We start from the raw sequence: 22994 nt of genomic DNA, 5'->3' as shown, positions 1-22994 counted from the left end.
GTACTCTGCTTGTAATAGTTTTCTCACAGTATTCCCAGCATATGCTACCATTGCTGGGTCATTTCTGGTTTGTTGTGCTCTTTGGGGAATGGTTATTCCATTGGAGGGAGGAGTCTCACACTGCTTATTACTAGAACATTTAACATTTTAGCATCCTGCTTATTCATGGAATCACAGAGTGGCTGAGGCTGGAAGGGACCTCTGGAGGTCATTTGGTCCAAGCCCCCTGCTCAAGTAAGGCCATCTAGAGCCAGTTACCCAGACAGTTGTCCAGATGGCTTTTAACTGTCTCCAAGGATGGAGGCTCTACAACCTCTCCAGGCAACCTGTGCCAGTGCTTGGTCACCCTCATAGTAAAAAATTGTTTCCTGATGTTCAGAGGGAACCTCCTGTGTTTCAGTGTGTGCCCGTTCCCTCTGCTGCTGTCACTGGGCATCACTGAAAAGAGCTTGGCTCTGTCCTCTTTGCACCCTCCCTTCAGGTATTTATATACATTGATCTCCCTGCATCTTCTCTTCTCCAGGCTGAACAGTCTCAGCTCTCTCAACCTTTCCACATAGGATTGATGTTCCAGTCCCATAATCATCCTTGTGGCCCTTTGTTGGATTCTTTCCAGTATGTCCTGCAAGGAGCAGGGAGTTGTACTTGATGATCCTTATGAGTCCCTTCCAACTTGAGATATTCTACGATTCTACGTCCGTATCTTTCTTGTGCTGGGGAGCCCAGAACTGGATGCAGTACTCTAGGTGTGGCCTCAGCAGTGCTGAGGAGAAGGGAAGGATCACCTCCTCTGACCTGCTGGCAATATGCCTCCTAATACAGTCCAGGATACCATTGGCCTTTTTTGCCACAAGGGCACATTGCTGGGTTGTGGTCAACTTTGGGACCACCAGGTCTTCTTCTGGCAAGCTGCTTTCCAGCCAGGCAGCCCCCAGCATGTACTGGTGCCTGCGGTTGTTCCTTCCCAGGTACAGTTTCAGCCTCATTCACTACATTCATCTACACCAGGGTAAAAACATTCTGTAACAAATAAGTATCTGTCAGGTGGCCACCCTCCACTACACTGTTGTGCTCAGTGAAGGTCACAAAGCAAAGAAACAGTTGCTAATAGTCAGGCGTGCCAGTGCCCAGCATCCCAGGCAAGGCTGCTGCCCAGGAGCTGTGGGAGGAGGGCGGCTCTGAATCACGCTGGCATGGCTTTGGAATTACATCCAGAGTCCTAGGCTTAGCAGATGGGGGCACAGGGCAGGGGAAGGAGGCAGTGTGTTGATCAAACTTCTGCTTTCACAGCTTTGAGCTCTATTTCCTTGGTTTTCTCGAAGCCAGTATGGCGCTTTTCCTCGGAAACCACTTAGGTACCCATCTTCCCTGTAGCTGTGAGCCTCCTGAACCTGCTCTCTCTTTTTGCTTTTGTCCCTTTCCGTTTCAGTGCTGCTAACAAGGGAAGTCAACTCCAGCCTGTAGCCCTGGAGCTCTGCAGTTGGGACCACAACACAGCTCTGTGAAGAAACAATCTTATATCCAGATAGGAAATAAAAATACCAACCCACAGAGCACCCACTAAGAGTTCAAGCACAGCTCTTTGGGGTGAGGATAGGTTGCATAAACACTCCTACCACTTCTCTGAAGGCTGATTTTCACCTGATAGCCCAGGTGGGGGCTGCCCTAATTGGTACCAGCTGGGGAGAGATCAGGTGCTGCCTGCACCAGCCCTCCCTTCCCCTGCTGCAGTGATAACAGAGGCAGCTGTGATAGCATAGGCACCAGCTATCTCCTGACATTAAGGAGATCCTCCATCCAGGGCTGGTAGAGATTCTGTGTACTCTAGCAAGCAGTCTGGAGGAGCTACAGCCAAAACTGTCAGAGGTAAGAAGGCTGTAAATGTGAAGAGGAAGCAGGAGCTGTGTGTCTCTGCAGTGTTTTGGGGTGTGGTTGGGGTGCAGAAGAGGATGAAGGCTGTTTTAGGCTTCCAATTCTGGATATGTCTGTGCTGTGAGTGCAGCTTGTAGAAGGAGACCCAAGAGTTTTAAAACAGTTGTGGTAGCTTGGAGAGCAATGCAGTCAATTAATTTTTCCTCAGATTTGTAGGTAGCTTTTAGCTTGTGAGGAGCTCCTCACTGCTGTGGCTATGTTGCTTAGCAGCCTCCAATTTAGCTGGTGATAGCAAACATGAGTAGCCTGACACCACCTATAGTTATGGCAGTGATTGCAGTACAGATGCAGCCCTCAGCATGGAAGTCTGAAAATATTGGCCAGTCTACCCATATGTAAATCTTGGTGCATATATTTATTTGTGTCAAGAACTAAATTAAATAGAAATGGATGGCTTGCCAGGGCTATAAAAATGTCAGGTCTTCACAAGAGCCCCATCTCTGCAAGAGCATTTGAAATATTGCATATATATTGAAGGGGATTAGAGCCAAATGAGAAGATACCAGACAGAGCAATAAACTCAGCCTTGCAGCCTGTTTTGTCGGGGCTTGGGAGAAAAGAGACTGCAGATCCACCTTGCGACAAACAGAAGTTATTCTTAGGGAGCATGGCAGGCTCCTTGGGTGTATGTAGGAGTGGACACAACTTCACTGCATTTATGTAAGGGGTTTTTTTCTTCCCATTGAGCTTAACAGACAGGGTCTCTTTCATGATTTTGTGCTCAGCGTCTTCAGAAAATGGGGCTACGTTTCTAACGTGGGGGGGGGGGGGAGTGAGCATGGCATACTAGCGGTAATGTGGGATCTGGTGTGAGTACTTGGGAGTGTCGTCTTTAGGGCTTCAATAATTTTCCTTTTAACAATTTAGATGTATGGTGCCCCTTTTAACCTGAGCAGTTAGGTTGAAAAACAAAACCCGAAAGAACAAAAGCACACCTTCCCCTCCTCAGTCCCTAGCCCCAGGATTGGCCTGGCTGAGGTGAGAGAACATGGTGAGAGCCAGATACTTGCACAGACCAAATCCTGTTTCTCACCCAGCCTGTAGGTTTTCTGCTGTTGCTGCTTTAGTCTTTGTCTGATACTTCCTCCTCTTCCACCACAGAGGTTATTTTTCTTTCCCTTTCACAAAACAATAGGTAACAGGGCTCTTCTGCCTATAAATGTCTTCATGTAGGGTACTAAGGCTCAGCCTAGGCATCATCTCTTAGCCACCTTATGCAGAAGATGGGGTTTTATCCAAGACATGCACTACAAATCCGTCACCTTTGGTACATCTGGCAGGCTGTTCTCCAGAGATAGTCAGGACTCAGATGAGAGAATCACTTACACATGAGGTGCAGACCAGAGTTGCTTGTTATGTGTGCTTTAACACAGCCTTCATCTCTAGCTTGTTCTCTAAAATCCAGGGTAGGGGGAGGGGGCAAAAAAAAAAAAAATGGAGCAGCGATCTTATTATCGCTCTTTCCTGTCCTGTTGTCTGATTTAAATGCAACAGCAGCCTGCAAGGAGGGTGTAATCTACTACAGACTTCCCTTTGCAGCCAGCACACCAGATTGTCTGCCTATTCATAAGAAAAAATAACAAACAAAAGACTTCTTTGGGTGTACGCTTGTCTTCAAAATCTTGGCTCTCGAAAATCAAGCCAAATACAAGGTAAAGCTTGACTCCTCCTTTTCCATGTGTTATTAGTGTTTGAAGAGCAGTAAAGTAGTAGAGATACATTTGCAAGTGGTTTGAAATCATAATATGTTATCCAAGCCTTGGGCACAGCTTTAAGTGCTCCAGACAAGAAGCAAGCTACCTAGTTCTTAGCTGGTACGTTTAAAGACATGCCCGTGCAATAAGTACAGCTCCAGCTGTGGTAGTCCTGGCTACACTGGGTTTCTGTCCAGGAGCCGATGTGCCCCCCCCCCCCTCAGAGGGTTTCATTCCAGCTGGCCTGGTGCAGCCATGGGGAGCTATGCACACTTCTGCTTTATGAGGCTGGAGCTTCAGCCGCTTACGTTTCTCTGGACACTCTAGTTGAAGGCATCGGATCCTGGCAGTGTTCAGGCATCCTTTTCCATCCCTAGCTGCCACCTACAGCAACCCTTGTCTAAGGGAGGGTCTTCTCCAAGCGTAGGAGCTGGTGGTAAGGAGCTCTTTGGTGCCTGCTGGGCGCTGGGGATGAAAGCCACAGCTCCTGCCTTTGTTCTTCCTTTGGTTCCCCTCTCATTGGCAAGCTGCAAGGGTAAACACGTGGAAGTGTCTGAGGCATTAGGACGTTAGGACGTAAGAGGCCAGATTGCTAGAAATGGCTGTGGCCTTCCTGTTCACAGCAAGCCTGTAAGCTCTGCCAGCAAGCCTCATAACTGATAACAAGTAGAGGTCTAAGGGCCCATGGCTAGGTTTTATCATTCTTGACAGATCTGCTGACTTTTTGGTTTGTGAGAGCTGGGGACACAGCAGGGCTCCTGAATGGAGTAAGGAGCTGAGCTGACCCCAGTCTTCATTTGGGTTACGTGCCACATGTCCCTGCCTTGGTGTCGTGCTTCTGGACACCCTCCTGCCAGCAGACAGAGAAGGTCTGTGGAAGCTAAGCTTGTCCCCTCTTGACAGCTTCATCCCCCTTACAGGCAGCTCTGCCTGCCTCTGTGCTGTTGGCTGGTCCCACATTTGTCCTCCTGGGGATCCAGAATCTCACACAGGAGCTGCTGGGAGTGGAGCCAGGAAAGGTGGGAAGAGGAGGAAGATGGGACCAACGTCCTGGAAGAATGCCCTGCTAAACATCCTTAAGGAGAAATCCTGAAAAGGGACAGAACACAAAAAGGCATGGAGGATGTCTGAGGCCAGGTGGCTGAGCTGCCTGAGGTAGAAACGTGCCAGCGTTCTCCACCTCACTGTGAGGTGTGAAAACAACCCCTGTGCAGGGCCTGTCAGAGTTGCTTTGGGGCCAAAAAGCTATTGCCTTATTTTGTATATATAGTAAAGCGAGATTTTGAGTTTGGGAATGACAGTGCTCAGCCCCCTGGCTGGAGCAGGGCAGGCAGGAGAGGTGTGGTGCCTTGGGATGCCCCCTCTGATGGCATCTTCTCTGCGCCCATTCTCCAGGGCAGGGCCCTGGGTTCTGCAGGTGAGTCTGATGGCTTACATGGTCCCAGTTCCTGCAGCGTGACTGCTTGTCTCCAAACGTACTGTGCTTTTCTGATGTTCCTGGTTGGCTTGCCTGGGCTCTTGCTCTTTTAAAAAGACCAGGAGCACCTTCACGTTTCTTAGAAGCTATCACCTACCCTTCGCTGTGAAACTGAGGTCAGTTTTTACAGGAGCTTTTCTCAGGCAGGCTCTCCTTGGTCCTGGCGAGGACTGAACAGATGTTCAAGAACAGTCTTAAGGGTTTGGCCTATTAATATTAAGTTCTACATCTTGCCATTTCCTATAAGTTAGTGTTTGTTTCACCAGGTTGTATGAGCTTGTGTAGCAAGGCAGGTGATTATAGGGCGAATTATCTCTCTACTGCCTTCCCTATGACTAGAGCTACAATTATGGTGGAATATACTGTTGCAGCAAATATTTTAGGTTGCATCTTATGGTATCTGAAGGCAGAGCTGTGGTGGAGAGCTGAAGTGTTTCCAGAAGCTGATGAGGATGCTGGCTGGGTTGGTTTCTTTTAAATGAAAAGTTAGTTAGCTATTTATATTGTTGTAAACTATGATGGCCTAAGGGTATGAGAGCAGCAGAGTCTCTATGGAGAGGAAGTACGAGCCTAGCTGATTTGTATGAGTTCCCAGGAAAAGGCAATTTGAGGCAATGCAAACCTTTTTACAGGCTTAAACAGAAATCCCAAGTTTGAAACTGAGTAAGTTTTGGGCACAAATCCCTTATTCTCAGAAGCTCATACAGCAATACTAGTTGAGGTAGTAAAGCATATTACTTCTCCTTAAAAACCTTGCTTCTATTTATTTATGCATTTCAAGCGTTCTCTCCCCCATAATTTCAAAGTGTCATGAAATATTAACGCATTCATGCTTACGCTGTGCTTCAGAGGCAAAGGAGCACTTGTTCCCCTTTTACAAGCAGGGACAGAAGTGACTTTCTTGGAGCCGCAAAGGAGGACACTGGCAGAGCAAGGCCCATGTGATGACATCTCTGTTACGGCAGTTCTTCTGATTAGGAAATGTACGTTAACCTAAGGAGCTTGAAATGGAAGAGGCCTGTGCTGTCACTATGTGACATTCATAATTTAACTCCATGTTATGGGGAATGGTATTGAATTGTGCTGTAATTTTAAACCGAACTTGGCCTTCATCTAAGTGAAGGTGTGGATGTGGCCAACTGCTCCGTTCCCCACCAGTGCTGAGCTACCACAGTCCAGGCGCCTCCTTTGATCGAGGATGTGCTGCACTAGCTCTTCCCTTGCACTGTCATCCATCATCCCGGAGGAGGGCATACAAGACTTTGATGTCCGCTCACTTATTTCAGAACTCAGTGGGGTAATGATTTGAGTTTTGAATTGCATCACTGTACAATGCAAAATGACTGCCCAGGCCTATTTCATGTCAAAAGTTATTTTTAATAGAGCTCTTGAGGGGGAAAGGAGAAAAATCTGGAGGACATGTGACCACTGTGGTTGAGACTGCAGTTTTCTGAGAAAGCGGGTCTGTATGGGATAAGCTGTACATCCATCACCCTTCCAAAGAGGAGACGGCACACAGACCAGAGCGAGCTCCGGAGACTGGTTTAGTGAATCAGTATGAGCCCCAGTGCCGCAGAGGCAGGGAGTTGCCATTGACCCCTCTGTGTGCAGCCTGGGGGAGATTGATGGGGAGGCTATAGCCAAGCAGCCTTGTGACACGAGAAGCGGGAAGAAAGGAAGTGAGATACACAAACAGGCAGCATTTTCTTCCCAGCTTGATGACCACAGATGGTCAGGACCAGGGCTACTGCAATGCTGGAGACATCACTGCATTAGTGAGGTGGCAGTGGCCAGTTTTCTGCACAGATCCCTAAACTTCCCTGGTTGCTTTGGTATCTTAATTTGTGGTATCACCTTTGGTGCTGTGTATAGTTTTAACACTTGTGACACTTCATCCTAGCAGCAGGACTATACCGCGGGGTGGGGAGATGATCTGCTATTATAGTTCGTGAAATGCTTCGTGTTGTGTTTCAGTAGGCTTGTAACAGGACATGAACCTGGTTTAGCAGGAGAGATGTAGCTGATGGGAGGTAATGTGTACAAAATCAGCTTATGTAAGGGTTCAGTGCCTCCAAGTGATGACTCTTCAGATCAACGGGAATGGCTCGTTCTGGAGAGAAGGGTACTGGGCAGATTGCTGTGGATAGAAGGACACCTGAATACAAAGACCTGAACCAAAAGAAACAGAAAACAGTGATTTATTTGTTTTAACATTCAAATACATGGGGTTTGATCAGGTTTGGGCACCTGGCTGGGGTGCTTTATTTCAGAGGCACCAGATTTTTGCCAGAATTTTCAATAACAAGCTGCATTTCAGAGGGCCTTGATTTATATGTTCCCAGTACCAAATATGTAGATTTGGGTGGATGCTGGGCATTCCCTTACCCTGTGATATATTTCCATGCCTCAGTTTCTCGTGACTGAAGTGAAAATGTTAATAGTGACCTTTATTTTTTGAGTTACTTTTATTATTTTGGGTCCTTTGATAGGAAGCAGTGTCCTGGTACAAGGTGGTGTATTACTCTGTGAAGGAAATAAGAAGAAATTCCTGAAAAAGTCTGCATTCTGGAAAAATACTGTACATTTATAATGGAAACAGAGATTTGATCTGTGAGCCCATAAGCATTTTCCAGCACAGGTACCACCCTCTGAATAGCAAATTTAACTGACTAGCAATAGGCTAGCTTTTCCAAGATATTCTGCATTTCACAGAAATAATCCATGAATCCCTAAAAAGCCACAAGCCACAGGACAGCCCCTGCTGATCTAATACCTAGAGCTATGTACACCAAAGTAGGATTTTGGCCTGCATGTATCCTTACTCTTCCACACAGTGCAGGATCAGTATGGAGGATAGGAGGCAATAGTCTTTGGGTTTTTATTCTTTGAGACTCAGGCTTACAATATTTTTTTTATCCCAGATTTTTCTTCAACAGTGGGTTTTTTCTGTGTGTTTCCACCGACCCCCTGCACTGGCACAGAGGATGTTATCCATGAAACATAAACCAATGCCACTTCCTCCATGACCTTAGCTGTCCTCAGGTCTCCTGGCTCTGTATCTGCCAGTTCTACCACTGTATTTTGTAAACTCTGTTAGAAGCCTGTTTTTACTGAAAAAGGTTGTTTATAGTATTGGTAGACTGAAACAGGCTCCTTGATTTATCCCTATTTTAACATTTCTTCCTGTGGGTGATTGAGTTTAATTAAGGCTGACTAGTAAATATTTATTCTCATGACAGAAATAGGTCCAGGTTTGTCTGTTAAAAATGCTACACAGCTTGCCTCTTTGGCTTCAGCTAACTGAACCAAATGCTTGGCAATTTTATTAATACCAGTGAGGAAAACAACCTCAAACCCCATTGCCGCAAGCTTTTAACCATGCAGCTCTCCCCTGCCTGAGGAGCACCTCTCCCCCCAAGCATCCCTGTCCCCTGCATCCCGGGTCCCTGCCGAAGTGAAGCCCGTTGCCATGGAAGCCTCATTAAATCTGCATCTCGCCTGGCTGGGGCTGCGGCTGTATTTTTAGCCGGCAGTGGTTGCGTAAAGGGGGGGTGGGAATGGGACCGGGATGTGCCTTACATCTCGCCTTGATGGAGGCCAGCCAGGAACTACCACTGGCCAAAAGACATGTCCTGCTCAGGAAAGCTCTCGTGGGCCAGGCAGCCCTTGGCAGCCCCTGGTGCTGCTAGAGCAGAGCAGGGGGGAAGATGCAAGATGCAAAGCAGGTCTTAATGGCCAAGCAAGCTTTTGGGTGGTGGCATAGTTCTGTGCAGTGCCAGGGGGTCCAAAGAACTGGGGTCTCTTTAGGTTAGACTGAACATAACAAATCTCTCTTGACTTGAGCAAGATCTTAACACCTGGAGGGGTAGGAAGAAGCTCATCTGAGCACAGCTGAAGAACATTGCTGTGCTCTGAGCCATGAATATTTTTGGGGAAGTGATGCCACATATAAGCACATAGCCCCCAAAAGAAGGAAATGGAGCTAGATGGTGTTACAGATGTTCAGGGTGAATCCAGTCTTGGGTGCAGTCTTGCCTAAATTAATTTTTGGAAGGACTGGATTTGAGCCTATCTCCCTGTTTGAGGAACACAAGGCACTGAAGAATCTGAAATCTGCACTTACTATAAAAAAAACCAAAAAAACCAAACTAACCAGCCTAAAAAACACCACACATGTTCACTCTTGGTCATTTGAAATCAGATTTGCTGGCGGTGGAAGATGAAAAAAGAGGAGGTTTTAGTGTGTCTCAGCACTGTCAGGATTTCTTGGCTTAAAATATGGCGCTGGGCCCTCTTCTCTCTCAGCACTGAATCCCAGCAGTGCTAAATGCTCCAAAACCCAGATTTTTATCCTGAATTACACCTGGGCATTCTTTCAGTCTTCAGTGGGTCTCACAGCTGGCCAGGAAAGCCTCGTCTAGCCTGCAAAACTGTTATTATTTGTGCTGAGGCATGAGGAGGAAAGAGTCCAGCTTGACTGTAAACTAATGATTCTTGTCTTTAATAAAAGCCATCTCTTTCTTTGGAGGCTGTGAAAATTTGATGTGGAGCAGTTGGGCTAAAATTAAATAGAGCCCAATGCTGCCATCCTGTACAGTCACCCTCCGTCAAAGCGGAGTCCTATGTGAAGCTCCAAGGGCTAGTAAGGACTGTTACTATCATTGCTTTTTAAAGAGATGGCAATATCATTAGAAGCAGGTTTTTTTTCCTTTTTCCACAGTCACCGATCTCCAAATGTCTGTCTCTGTAGGAGGCACCAACTGGTAAATAAACATTAAAAAAAAAACCAAAAACAAACACAAAACCAACAACCCAAGATTATGTCTAATTTTCTGGAAGTGGGATGCGACCTGGATCTCTGTAGGTGAGTGTGCCTGACAGAGCCAACTTTTGCAGCTGCAGGCTATCTCTGCTGTAGACCATCTCCAAGTCCTCCATGGGTTATTTCTAGCTTCAAGACTGGCTCTGCAGACCCTTCTCAACATGAGGACCAATGCCTGTGGTTTGCAGGGGCTCTCCTCTACAGCTGTAGGACCTGCAACTCATCTTCAGTCTTGCTGAGAGTAGGGCAAGTGATGCTTTGCCCAGGCAGCCTCATTGCTCCTCATCCAGTGTCACGATTATGAGTCTTGCGTGGCTTAAGTGGAAGGAAGATGGGCTTTTCAGACTACTTCAGAAAGCCCTAAATGCCATCTTCTGACTCCTGCTCAGGCCCTGGTTCTGGATCAAAGACACAAGCTGGTGAGCTCCTGCTTGGTGGCACCTGCCGACCCAGGAGGGAGCATGTGGGTCGGGACCTGGAAGGCCTAGGGCACTTTTTGTGCTGGTGCAGCCTCTATGCACCGGCCATGCTGCTGCAGGTGGGTCACGCAACAGAAACAGGCTGCTGTGCTGCAGCGTGGAGCCAGCACCGCACTGCTCCGGCAGCAGCCCCAAGTGCGAGGGGTGCCTCCCGGGCAGCAGGGAGGCTGTGTGGGTGCCCGGGGAGCACGGGGCGGGTGTCTCTCATTGGTGTGTTTCATTCCCAGCTGCTCCAGCTGATTGCTGCTTGTGAAGTTAAGCAAGTCTTTGATATCAGCTCTGCTTTAGTTTAGCTTCTGTAAAGCAGAGATAAGCGCAGCCTACCCACAGATACGAAGCTAGGGAGAATCTTAGACCAACGAGGCTTGTTTTCAGATCCTGTTTGTGGGTGTTCAGCATCAGATTGGGGGGCTTTTAGCATTTAGAGAAGTTTCTCAGCATACATCTTACTCCAGTGCCTTTCTGAGGTGGCTAAGGAAGCAGGGGGTGGGGAATATGATGGCAGGGAGCAGAGCTAAGGACAGCATCTGAAAAATAGAATGAGCCACTGATAAACACAGACAGACATGCTGGTAAACAGACAGACAGAGCAGAAGGCTCCCGCTCCTGACAGTCTTCCCAGCATATAGCAGTTTCCTTATAAGAGTGCTGACACTCACTGCAGGGCACATGTGAAGTGAGCTGGAAGGAAGCAGAGGCTGGAGCAGGGAGGAACAATGCATTGCACCCAATTACATTCCAGCTGGGCAGAGAGCTGGGATGGGACCTCCTTTCAGAAAAAGTCAAAATCAGCTTGAAAAAAATCAAGTGCACCTTTTCCTTTTTCTTCAGAAGCTCTTCATCTTGGGGTTTCAAGTCCTAGAAAGTCTCCCAGATCCATAAAGGGAAAGACTCTTGATGGAGTCAGGGAGTTAATTTTTTTTTTTAGGTGAGAGGGCTAGGAGGGTAAAGGGTGAGCTAATTAAACACAGTGCCTCCTCTGAAACCATGAGAGATTTGTTTTAGAAGTTTGCATGAGGTTTTAGCCTTCAGAGCAGTTGTGTCATGTTACTGAACTCCCAAAGATGTATTTACTGATGCTGGGTTGAAGAGTACTGCACGCACCACCAAGCTGGGTGGAAGACCAGGGCTGCAAGAATGGTTATTTTTTGTTATGGTTCTAACTAGATGGAGAGACGTGTGTGAGACCAGCCTGCAAACCCAACATTCAGTGGGAGTTTGATAGGATATATGTTAAAGTGCATCAGGAGCGTGGCTGGGCTTTGTCAGAACAGGTCAAGGCAAACAATTGTTTGGTGGTGCTATCAGAACTTGGGAGAGGACAACATCATTTATTAAGGTCTGAGGTGTAGAGGGAGTTGTAATAGGACGGCTTAGACAGCGAGAAGGGGAACAAGAGTCAAAGAACATGTTGGGATGAGGGTAGGGCAAACTTTTAGCATGGGTGAAGAGGCTTGGTGCTGATTTTTGCCATGAGGTAGAGAGGGCAGGAGGAGACTCCTGTCTGTCAGCCAGGGACCCCAGGAGGAGTTCAAGCTGTCTCCGATGTGGATCGGTCAGCAAGCTTTGCTAAAAGCACTTCCCGCAAAGTGGGGTCCACGTGTGAAGGCCAAAGTGTTGGAAATTATAGCAGTAAGATGGTAGAGGACCCGCCTGGGTGGGTGGGGGCTGTGCAGACTGTGGTGTGCTTGGTCTGTCTGATGGGGTCATGCCAGCATGTGGCACTTGTCCCTGTTTCTGGCTGAGCTGGGCGGTCCCGTGAGGGGACTGGCTGTGGAAAGGCAGGGGGATGTCTGGCAGCTCAGCTCTTCGGGAGTCCCGGCTCCTTGGGAGTTGAAGCCTGGTCACTGGCAGAATTCGGCGAGGCTTGAAGGTTGCCCTGCTCCTAGATTTAACCCCTCTGAAACACCCTTCTTCACTGCAAAACTGGCTGATGGCATGATTTTTGTTCAGTTTATAAATAATGAGGTGGCCTTTTTATCTTCCAAAGCTCTGGATTCTGGAAGTATGAGCCCAGCAGGGGCTGACTTCCTTCTGGGAACCTGCAGCTCCTCCCAAGGCATTAACTTCTGGAAGCTAGCGAATGGCCCTGTTTGATTTTTTTCCAGTGTGTTTTTATTTGGTAAGAAATACAATTTAAAAAGCCCCAAAGAGTGAGATGAAATAGTGTAACTGAGTGTCCTCTACCCTATTTTCAGTGCTACAGAAGAGAAGAAAATGGTGAGCCTGGTCAAATGCACAGGACCTTGGATAAAGATGCAATGGCTCTGTGTAAATGGTTGGATACACAACTTTGACGTTGCTGTGGCAATTCCACGTGCTGTCCCTTATCTTGGTCACAAGAAGCCTGTGACTGGAGCCAAAGGACCCCAGCTCTGGCTCCAGCTCCTTTTGTTCATATATAACAATTGTATCTGCAGCATGCAGAGTGGGCTTGTTTCAGGCTGGCAGCTGCGCAGCGCTGTTTGCAGCTCATTAATTTCCTGCAGATTGCTGCCTTGCCATTCCGGTGAATGTAGCACAACTCCAGGGGCTGGGCTGAGCCCTGCCCTGCTGAGCTGAAAGTGCCGTCTGCACCAGGATGGGGGAAGAACAGATCAGGGAGGGGAAAGAGGGACTTGCAAGGCTGATGTCCAGAGAGATTTGCAATGGGGAAGTTTGCTTCACTCCCTACCATCTTTGCTGTGCTTTGAGCGCTGCAGTCTGAGGATGCTGTCATGCACAGGAGCCAGGAGGTCTAGGCAGGCATGGGGGATTGAGGTGTGCCAGCTCCCATGCTGAGAATTGGGCAGACTATTCTGACCTTTCTTGGAAAGCCAAATTCCATTGCCAGTGTAGTAAGTGTAGGACAGTGAGTCTTGGGAGAAGCCATGTTAAGAGGAGCCCTTGGTCTCCCCCTTTGTTGTCTGTGCTGGTAAGAGCAGTGCTTGGGCAGTAGGTGTGAATCTCTGATTGCAGCTGCACATCTGGGCTGTGCCTGCGGCTGATGCCAGCCCAGAGGGATATGCATGGGGGAGATCAAGGACCTGTAATCCGCCTCCTCTCCCACACAGAAGCCACAGCCTGGCTTCAGTGGCAGTAGGATCAGCAAGCTGTGGTCTCTATGGCCATCAGCCTCCCCTCCTGTGCTGGGTGGCCCAGCCCCAGTGTGCCAGCATGCCCCTCCCTGCACTGCTGGGGAGCCTTGGGTCACTCTGTCCCCAGCTGTGGCTCCCTTTCTGCCTTCACTGTCAGCGCCAGAGACAAAGCCACCCCAATTATGCCAGGAGCCAGCTGGGTACGGAGTCAGTATGAGCCTGTGAAGCAGCATGGCAGTAGAACTGGAGTGGAGCTCCCAGAGGGCTGCTTTTGGCACTCAGGCAGCAAAGGCTAGCATATCTCTGCTGGGATGCCATGCAACACTGCAGACTTGACTTTGGGCATCCCACATCAGAAGGTTTTTGCAAATTCATTGGGAGTTCAGAGGACTGAATTTTGAAGTCAGATGAAAGAAGCTGTGTAGAGCTCAGCTGAGCTACAGCCAGCAGTGGCTGGCATGCAGACTTCCAGAGCTGCACCCAGAGAAGATCACGTGGGTGGTTGTCCTCTGGATGTCGGGGTGTGGATGACCAGAGGGTGGGGGTGGTTATCAGCACTAACAGGAGTGATGAGCTGAGGCAGGGATCAGTTCTCAGCACACGCCCTGGGGCAGCAAGCTCAGGTTGATGGGGTATGTTCTCCCGAAGGAGCAGTGCCAGCCGTTTGGGTCCCCTCAGACCTGCGTGACAAAGCACTGAGCAATGCGTGGCAGGGCCACGCCATTGGGCAGCACTGGGGGCTCGTTTCAGCTAACAAGCTTCAGCAATTACTGCCCTGGGAGGAATTTAAAGCCTCCCTGGGCTGGTGAGGGTTGTTTTGAATCTGGCACTTCTCATTCCTCAACTTCATCCCCCCCCCTCAGTCCCCACCTTCTTGTCCTCGCCAGCATCTCCATGGCAACCCTGTTGCTGAAGAATAGAGAAGACATCTAAATATAGCTTCCAAATCTCCATGCCTTCAGCGAAAAGTCTAAAACCAGGGGCGACAGCTTGAAGCACTGGTCTGCTAATACCAGCCAGGGACGAATGTCTTGCAGGTGGGATTTGGAAGCACTGTGGTGAGACGGGGGTCACTTCTAGCTGAATGCCAGTTTCATGTTTGCTCAGGACATCTCAAGGGGCTTTGAGGTAGACCAGACTACTCTCTCCTGTCCAGGACACTCCCATGCCTGCACCCTGTCAGGTTTTGGAGCCATTCTCTAGAGCAAACAAAAGCATCTCCAGTACTTCATTTGGCCATCAATATCCATGATGGGTTTTGACATCATAGGCTTTTGTTGTGGTGCGTTAGACTAAGCTGGAAGCAGAAAAATTCTGAGACCTTTAGTAAGGAATAAATTATCTTCCTTCTTTCTCCACCTTCTACTTTTTCTGATATTTTCTACTGTGACCACAGTGAAGTTGTGGCAGAGGTTTTGCGCCTTTTAAAAAATCCTTTCTGAGAGTAAAAGGGCACAGCATCTTCTCAGTGAAGCTGTTCCCCTGGGAGCCTACACGAGGTAGGGAGGAGAGGAATGTCCATGCCCAGGGCCCTGGCACTGCTTTGCACCTACGCCAGGCTGATAACCACCAGAACTGTCTGGTTTTATGGGCTGCCAAGTTGAATTATTACTTGTACAAGACAAGGGTTTATTGTACAGACCTCAACAAGTAGCTCCGCAGTCTGTCAAGACTTTGCTTTCCCGTGGCCTTGAAGCATCAAGTCTTGTAGGGTCAGCAAGAAAAAGCTGACCTGCTTGTGTCTGTACACACAGCTTCAGTGTTTGGAGCCAACAGTCTGCAAGGTGACGCACAGATCAGCCTAGATTTTTTATTTTTTTTTTAAGAGGAACTTAAAAAAAGAGTATAGATGAAGATATTTAATAGGAAAAAACCCCACCTTTATTAAACTGAATAAAGAAAAAAAACCTGTGGAGCTGGGCTATTATGTTTGTACAACCCAATGTAAATACCAGCAGCATAGACCCAGCTGAGAGAAAGGGAGTTTAACAAACTGTGGTTTTCCCCTCTTTGCAGAAATTCTTAAAAGCAAATTGTGGCATCTTTCCTTGAAGAACCCTGCATATTAGAGCATTTGATCATGCTTGAGCAAAGTGAAATACAGATTGCTTTGGAAATCTGCTTGTCTGGCAGGGTGACTGCGTTAAGGAAGCTCCCAGAGCATTTTTTGGTGCTTCCCTACCGTGGCTTTCCCAGCTCTTCAGGGCTTCTGAGTTGTGTAAGGTGTTTGCCACTTATCAGCTCTGGTGCTGATCCCCATGGCTGACACATATGGATATACCGTATCTCTTGTGTTGCCCTGAATAACATGCCAGGTACTTAAGGATTTTTTTTTTGCAAGGGGTGACGATGCTTAATGGGTTCACCTGCCTGCAACTTAGCAGCTGTGGTATCTCTCTGCCAGTACGGTTATTTGCACTAGTACAAAGTAGGTGTGAAACACTGTCCTGTGAAGTTGGCAGCATTTCATGTCCCTTTGCAGGGTTGGGTGGCAGTGAGACTTGAGGTCTGAGCTGCTGTGCTGGAAGCAAGCACAAACTGAAGAGTGAAGACGACCAGAAACTCAAAGTGACCCCTTTAGTTTTGCCATCCAATATGGAGGAAGGATAAGGCTTAGGTGCATATATATATATTTTTTTTAAGAAAATTGATTTATTTTTACCAGATATCACTATAAATCTTCTACTGGTAACACTTTAAAAATTTCTAATACAAGTAAAGACTTCTAAAAATACAGCTTTAGTCTTGGCTATGTCCCTTTAGTTAGCATGTGCCAGCTACTAAAGCATTTTCAATAGTTCTAATTGAAACATGAGCCAATTTACTAATTAGCCAAGACTACATGGGGAATACACAAAGGGAAAATGCCTTTCTGTGTCAATATTTCCTCCTTTATCCTTTACAAAGACCTGGTGTGACGTGAACAAACTGCACCACCAGCAGCCAGGCAGAGCCCCTCGCTCCTGGCTGTCCTGAGCAGAGTCCCACGCAGTCCCGCAGAGGTGGGCATGGAGTGGCACACAGGGTTTTTGACCGGGGTCCTTGTCTCTGCCTTGGGGTACAGCCACTTTTTGCATGGTGTCTTCCTCAGTGGATCTTCTTCTCCCTCCCTGTGGCTTGCTGTAGCAGAGGTGGATGTTTCTGGCCCCATCCCTCACAGCAATGGAGCAGAGGTTCCCTGTGTGCTGTACGCAGGGCAGGGATAGGGGCTTGCAGAAGGGCTCCAGGTGGCCTGGGCAGGTCCCAGCCCCTGCCTGTGTGGAGGGGGGCAGCCGGGGCATAGGGAGCCCTCCTTGCTAGGTGAGCCAGCAGGCAGTGCCACAGGCTTCTTTCCCCTCCCTTCCCAAGCAAGTTATACCTTGGAAGTCTGGGTGGACATTACAAAGGACTTCCATGGGGAAAGATGGTCCAAAAAAACATCTCTACTGCGAAGCTTTTACAAACTAGTTGTGCAAACACCTATCTGTCAGGAATGGCTTGGTGAGAGTGGCTCTGCTGAGGCAGGGTGATAGCTGAGTGCTAACAGCTGCTTTTTCAGCCTGATTTTCTGAGGTCTTTTGGTTCCCTAATGGCATAAAGGAACTTTAGCAAGGAAGAGGAGGTGCCTTGGAGAAATGCACAGCTCCCTGCAAATGAGAACTAAATCAGATGAAGCAGAGTACGTTGATACATAAATAAGTGATGCTTCCACGGCTAGTTCAAGCACTCTCTGCTCTCTTCCATCACCCTCCTTATGGCTGTGTCACTGTAACATCTTCCACATTAGGAGTTCAAAGCAAGTAGGGACTGTCCCCTATCAAATCACTGTGAGAAAGAAGCATCACAGCCACAGCATGCATGTAGAAACTGAAGCACAAAAGTATCAAGTGACATGCGTGGATGCCTTCAGGCCTGCCTGGAGAAAATATATAGGCCATATATAGTGATTAGCACTGCAGAGAACCCTATTTTAATGATAAAATGGTAACTGGTTATCCCATAGGCCAGCTTGAAGACAGAAGAGAAAAAAACAATTTGGGGACAGGCAGACTTCTGTCTAGGATGCTTTACAACTGACTAGTCTGCTAGTGAAGCTGTTTGGGCTGTTCCCCATGTGCTTGCTACACAAAGTTGGGTGGCTCTTGCACAGCTGCTCTTCCAAGGTCTTCATGAATGACAGAGCCAGTTCCTGGAAACTGGCCCATAATGGCTTGTCTCCAGCTTCTGTACTAGCACCAGTTCTTCTGTAACTCGTACATCAGCAAGTTGCACATCAATGATCTGCTTCAAACTCTATCCTGACAGTTTGTCTATTCTGTTTGACATCTGCTTAGGTAATTGGTACCAATGTCTGCTCTGACCTTAGAGGCACCTTCAATTCTTACCTGGCTGCCGGAACAAACTGTGACCATCAGCAGTGGCTGCAGCTGGATACTTCAAAACTTGTTTCCCCCCGCTCTGTAATCCCCATGGGAGTAAAAAAAATCTTCTTTCATGGGCATGATCTTAAGCCCAATGTGTAACCTGTCTATCTTGGTCATATTCTGGATAGGTTCCTAAAGTACCAGCGTTTCCTGTTGAAATTAAGATCACTCAGCATCTCCTTGGTGAGTTTAGTGGATCTGATTTGGGATCTAATGATTCTCCCCCTTGAACACCTCTCTTTGTCTGTGCTATGTGACAGCATAATCCTTTGCTTCAAAATGGCTCAGGTTGTCCCACTCTGGGTTACTTGATGCACAACCCCATGTGACCATGGGATGCATGGATGTGCACCCGTAGCAAATCAGATGAGGATTGGGGTATATCAAGATGTGTCAAGAATGCTGTGACTTTACCCAAGGTGTATGCGCTAATGATTCCCATCAATGAGTTACTAAAGATCTCCTGGTACTTCTTACTGTCCCAGAGATGTTTACCTTCCAGTCCTGGCTGCTTTCCATCCTGGCTAACAGCATCCCACCAGGGACTGTAAATCCTGCCCTTGTGCAGCCCTGCCTGTTTCAATGGTATACACCATGTGATATGTTCTGACTTACGCTGTTTTTAGAGCTGAGCCTTATTTCACATTCCAAAGTCACGCAGACACATCCTCTTAACCTTCTCGGCAATAATTCCTGCAAATGAGAGTCTGCACACAGAGAGATACTCAATATTTTCTAGCACATTAATCAAATAACCATCCAGTTGTTGCCTTGTGTGTTGGAAGTGGACGTGTTGTCAAATGAAATGATTTTATAGATTATCTTCTGTACTACCCAGATGGGGAATTTAGCAGCATCATGTGCACAAAGTCCTTTAGGAGAAGATCAATGTCTATTCATTTCATCTTCTTTTGCTTACTCAAGGAAATCTCATACTTAATGTTGTTCCCCAGAGGAGCTTTCCCATCCCTAGCTTTTAAAACCAGAGATTGTTTCTAAGTGCATGTTGAAAGGAAAGCCCAGACCACCATCATCTGAGGGCTGTTGGTGGCAGCTTGCCATGACACTGAGAAAAAAGAGCAAGTGGGCAGCTATCCTGACTTCTGTATGGCCAGGTGCTCCCCAGGAATGCTGCCTTTCAGCTTGCCCTGCTGTGTCACAGCCCAAACCGAAAGCATCGTTCAGTCTGCTGAAAACACCACTGAGGCCTGAATTAAAGAACTCTTCCCACCCATGTACACCTGCAGGGAATGAGATTGGACTATGCTGTGACTTTGTGCTGGTGGTGGGGCTTGTGGTTTGCACAGCGGCTCTTTACTGCTAGGAGAGGCTTTTGGATGGTTTCTGTTGTTCTCTACTTTTGAGCTGTCTGAAGTACGTCTTGGCCACAGCCAAGCTGTCAGAGAGAAAGGGGAAGGCTGAAAAGTGTCCTCCTTTCCCTGTACAGAGTGACCAGAGGCTGGGGAGTGAAAGCTGCTCAGCTGAGCAAGGTGGGCTTCAGATCCCTCGCTTCCCATGGTGGTGAGCGTGCCCATTAGGGCAGCTACACTGCCCTGCCTCCATTAATTTCAAGAAGCTGTCAGGATGTTCTTGCAGCAAAATGTTCCCAAGCCTCTTGCTCTCGCGCACTTTCTGCTTCTTGGTGTCCTCCTGTCACATCTCTCGCATTAATGTGATGTCTTCCCCGGGCGGTGTTATGCTCCAGCCCTTCTCCCCATCCATCTCCTCCTTTCTCCATGCCTCCAAGGAGGTAGCTCTCAATGCGGCTACAGGTGAGAGATGAGATCGCATGGGAGCAATCTGTGTTTTTGGCCTCCAGATGATTTATGACAGCTCAGGATGCAGCTGTAGCTACAGTTGCTTTCATAGCGCTGGAGAGGAGTGAGGTGCTCACAGTGGCTGGGGAGCTGCAGAGCCCGGGAAGGGGCAGCCCCCACAGCCACAGCGGGCGGGGAGGGGTGGCCTGGTGGCCCGCTGCAACTGCCCTCCATCAGCACTGACCTTTCCATGGTGACAGCTAGTGGAGCAGCCAGCTAGTTGGGTGAAGGGCACTTCCCCTCAGGGGAACAAGCCCAGCCACACGTCCTCATCCTCGCAGGCTGCAGAGTGACCCGGGAGCAGGGATGCTGCTCTTCCCTCTGCCACAAAATCCCAGCAGAAGGTTAACTGCTTCGGTGATGTGGTGCCGGGACTGCGGACCCTCACCCACTTCCCCGTCTCACTGCACATTCCCTACAAACTTCTGCCATGCTCCTTCTGCCCTTGCATGAGGAGGTCTGGCAACGTGCTGGCTCTGGAGCAAGAGTAGGTGGTGGCTGTGGTTTGGCTGGAGCCTCTGTCCCACCACCCCACGGGTGGTGCGAGGGTCCCCCTGCCACACAGCCCACACCGCTGGGCTCCTGCGTGGGGTCCCCGGAGCTTTCACGGTGCGGTGGAGCCTCCAAGCACTCACTGCCTCTCAGCAAAGCTGGGGAGGTGCGGTCTGGCACCCCCTCCTCCTCTGGAATTCGGTCACATTGGGTGAGGGGTGCAGGGCCCTGCCTGTGTCCGTGTGGGGCACCTGCAGCTCGGGTCTGTGGAAGTTCTGCCCCTCACCTGTTGTTTCAGAGCTGGGTAAAAGGCCCTTTTCTCCCTGTGGCTCAGAGTGAAGGAGGAAACCATGAATTTACCAGATTGGTTGCCAGATTCAGACACTCTTTTTTTGAAAAGCCACCTGAGGCTTGAGTGTGTGGTGAGGGTCCAATCTGCAACAGAGCTGAGCTGGTGTAGGAGCCCAGCAGGTTTGCTCTCTCAGTGTCCTCACCCAAAGGGACTTGCTTTTGCAAAGCCAGCATCTTACTGTGTGGCCCTCTATGGTTCCTCACTGCATTTCCTTTGTCTTTGTTGACTTATTTTTTAAATACATTAAAAAAGACTACTCTAAGTAAATCCCACTACTGTGGGACTACTTAGTAGGCCATATAGAACTCTCTGTACTTAACAAAAAGCGCATGCAGTGAGTCATTATTCCTTCAGTCCAGTGCGTTGAGTATTCATCGCACTGACCAGGGGCTCGCCTGGAATCAGGCTTTCCCCACACACAGCACACTGCCAGGGAGCTCATCTGCTGGGTACGCGTCCTCACTGAATGAGCATTTCTCCGCCACTCTGGTATGTGCCCGTACCACTCGTGGGGATGGGAGAGCCACAAGAAGGAAAGAAAGAAAGAAAGAAAGAAAGAAAAGAAAAACAAGTAGCTGTATGAAAGCAAACTCAAATGGTGTGCATGCATAATATTCATTGCATAAAGTCTTAGAATAGCTTTTGTCATGCTACCTAAGCTGGCCCCTGGGAGACAGGGTCTGTGTTTTTATTTCCAAATTCTTTCAGACAAGCAATGTTGAGTAATTTGGAGCTCCTACAATGGAAAAACCATAAGCAATGGTAATTATGAATGGGATTTTAAAAAGCAACCCGTGTTCAGGATGTATTGGCTTCTTTTGAGAATCCCATCTTCTGTTTTGTTGTATATGAGCAAGGGAAAGATCACAGCTATGAATCAGCTGTAGGTTTAACTCAGCAAATTGAACAAGCTTTGTGAAGTATCAAGGGCCCAAACAACATCTGATTCAAAAGCCAGATTCGGTCAACCTCTCCAATGAAAACATAAAATCATCGTGATGAAGATGAATTCTTAGCAGAGCACCAACATTTACACCAGAGAGGTATCATTTAAAATTCTACATCCTTCAGGCTGGATTAGCAGAGATAGAAAGGGTCTAGCGGAGGGAAAGGAGGCTTGCTGGCATTAGTGCAGGGTATGGGTAGGGCAAGCACTGGCAAAAATAAAGCTGATTTATCTTAGAAAGAAGAATTAGAGGTGATTTTTCTTGCATATTCCTGCACTGATGGATATAGCAGAGGTTGTCCAAACTCTTTCCTCTATCCTGCACGCCATCATTTGAAAGATGAGGTTTGGGACTGAGACCAAAACAAGAGCCAGCACAAGGAATGGGATTTCCACAGTCAGAGTGCAGGTGCAGTTATGACTTGAGGGTCAAATTATAGGATAGCTGAATAATTTTGTGGTTGTTAATGATACCAGCAGGAATGCAAGCTGCAGCACTGACAGTTGATCAACTCTTCTATTCTCTGTTGTGAAATGGTGATTTTCAGGGGGCTAATGGTAGTGACGGCATGCCCAGCATGCAGGGCTGGATTGCTCATTCTCTGAAGTGCTGTAGGATCAAAGATACTGGGTATATTTAATGCCAAGGGCTACCAGCTGAGGCACATAGGGATTTGAAGTTTAGGGTTAGTTTTCCAGACTCTTACGATTGCCAGTCCTGCTTTTCTCCTCCTTTCCGTCCCCAGCCAAGGCTGGTTGTGCACAAAATGCACCAGGGGCTGATCTGAATGTTGAGGATGGGTAGGGAGCACGGGGAGGTCATAGCCACAGGGCCACGTGTGGGTACAGAGCTGTGGGAAGCAGGGCATCATTCAGCGGCAGGAGGGGCAGCAGGCCTGGTGGCTCTCAGGGGGCAGTTGCTTTAGGGTAAGGGAAATGCTTTGTATATGAAACTGACGTTTTGTTTAAAAAATGCACTTCCAGCTTGGGGTTGGGGCCAACTGGAAGTTCAGGAGCGCCAAGAGGGCAAGCACATGCCCATTTAGGCTTTTGACGCTGCTCCCATAACGTCCTCTTAGGCAAGCTCAGGAATCGTGGGTTAGGTGAGTGGTCAGTGAGGTGGACTGAGAACTGGCCGGATGGCAGAGCTCAGAAGGTTGTCGTCCATGGCACAGACTCTAGCTGGAGGCCTGTAGCTAGTGGTGTTCCCCTGGGGTCAGTGCTGGGTCCAGTCCTGTTCAACTCACTCATCAGTGGCTGGGCATGTGAGGGCACGGAGCCTACCCTCAGCCAGTTTGCTGGTGGCACCAACCCGGGAGGAGCGGCCGATACCCCAGCAGGCTGCGCTGCCATCCAGCCAGAGCTGGGCAGGCTGGAGAGCTGGGCACAGAGGGACCTCACCAGGGTCAGCGAAGGCCCGTGCAGGGTCCTGCACCTGGGGAGGAACAGCCCCCCACACCAGTACAGGCTGGGGGGGACCTGCTGGGAGGCGGCTCTGCGGAG

At 48.5% G+C, this 22994-nt stretch overlaps 1 protein-coding gene across 5 annotated transcripts in view; it reads left to right on the top strand.

Annotated features, from left to right (window-relative positions):
- SLC8A3 (solute carrier family 8 member A3) overlaps positions 1-22994 on the top strand; it is a 151012-nt gene that overhangs the window by 102195 nt on the left and 25823 nt on the right. Inside the window, exon 1 of one of the 5 annotated variants that reach the window (XM_080394952.1) lies at positions 1487-1866. The exons of 3 other annotated variants lie outside the window; for them this stretch is intronic. The gene's annotated coding sequence lies outside the window, so the exon portion shown is untranslated. Of the gene's footprint in view, positions 1-1486; positions 1867-22994 lie in introns of those variants that run through there. One more of the 5 variants, XM_080394953.1, reaches the window with a different exon arrangement.

The sequence above is a fragment of the Falco punctatus genome (genome assembly GCF_963210335.1).
Source record: "Falco punctatus genome assembly, chromosome: 7".
Classification (NCBI taxonomy): Eukaryota; Metazoa; Chordata; class Aves; order Falconiformes; family Falconidae; genus Falco; species Falco punctatus.
The sequence above is the reverse complement of the archived record's forward strand: the minus strand, read 5'-3'. Positions and strand labels throughout refer to the sequence as shown.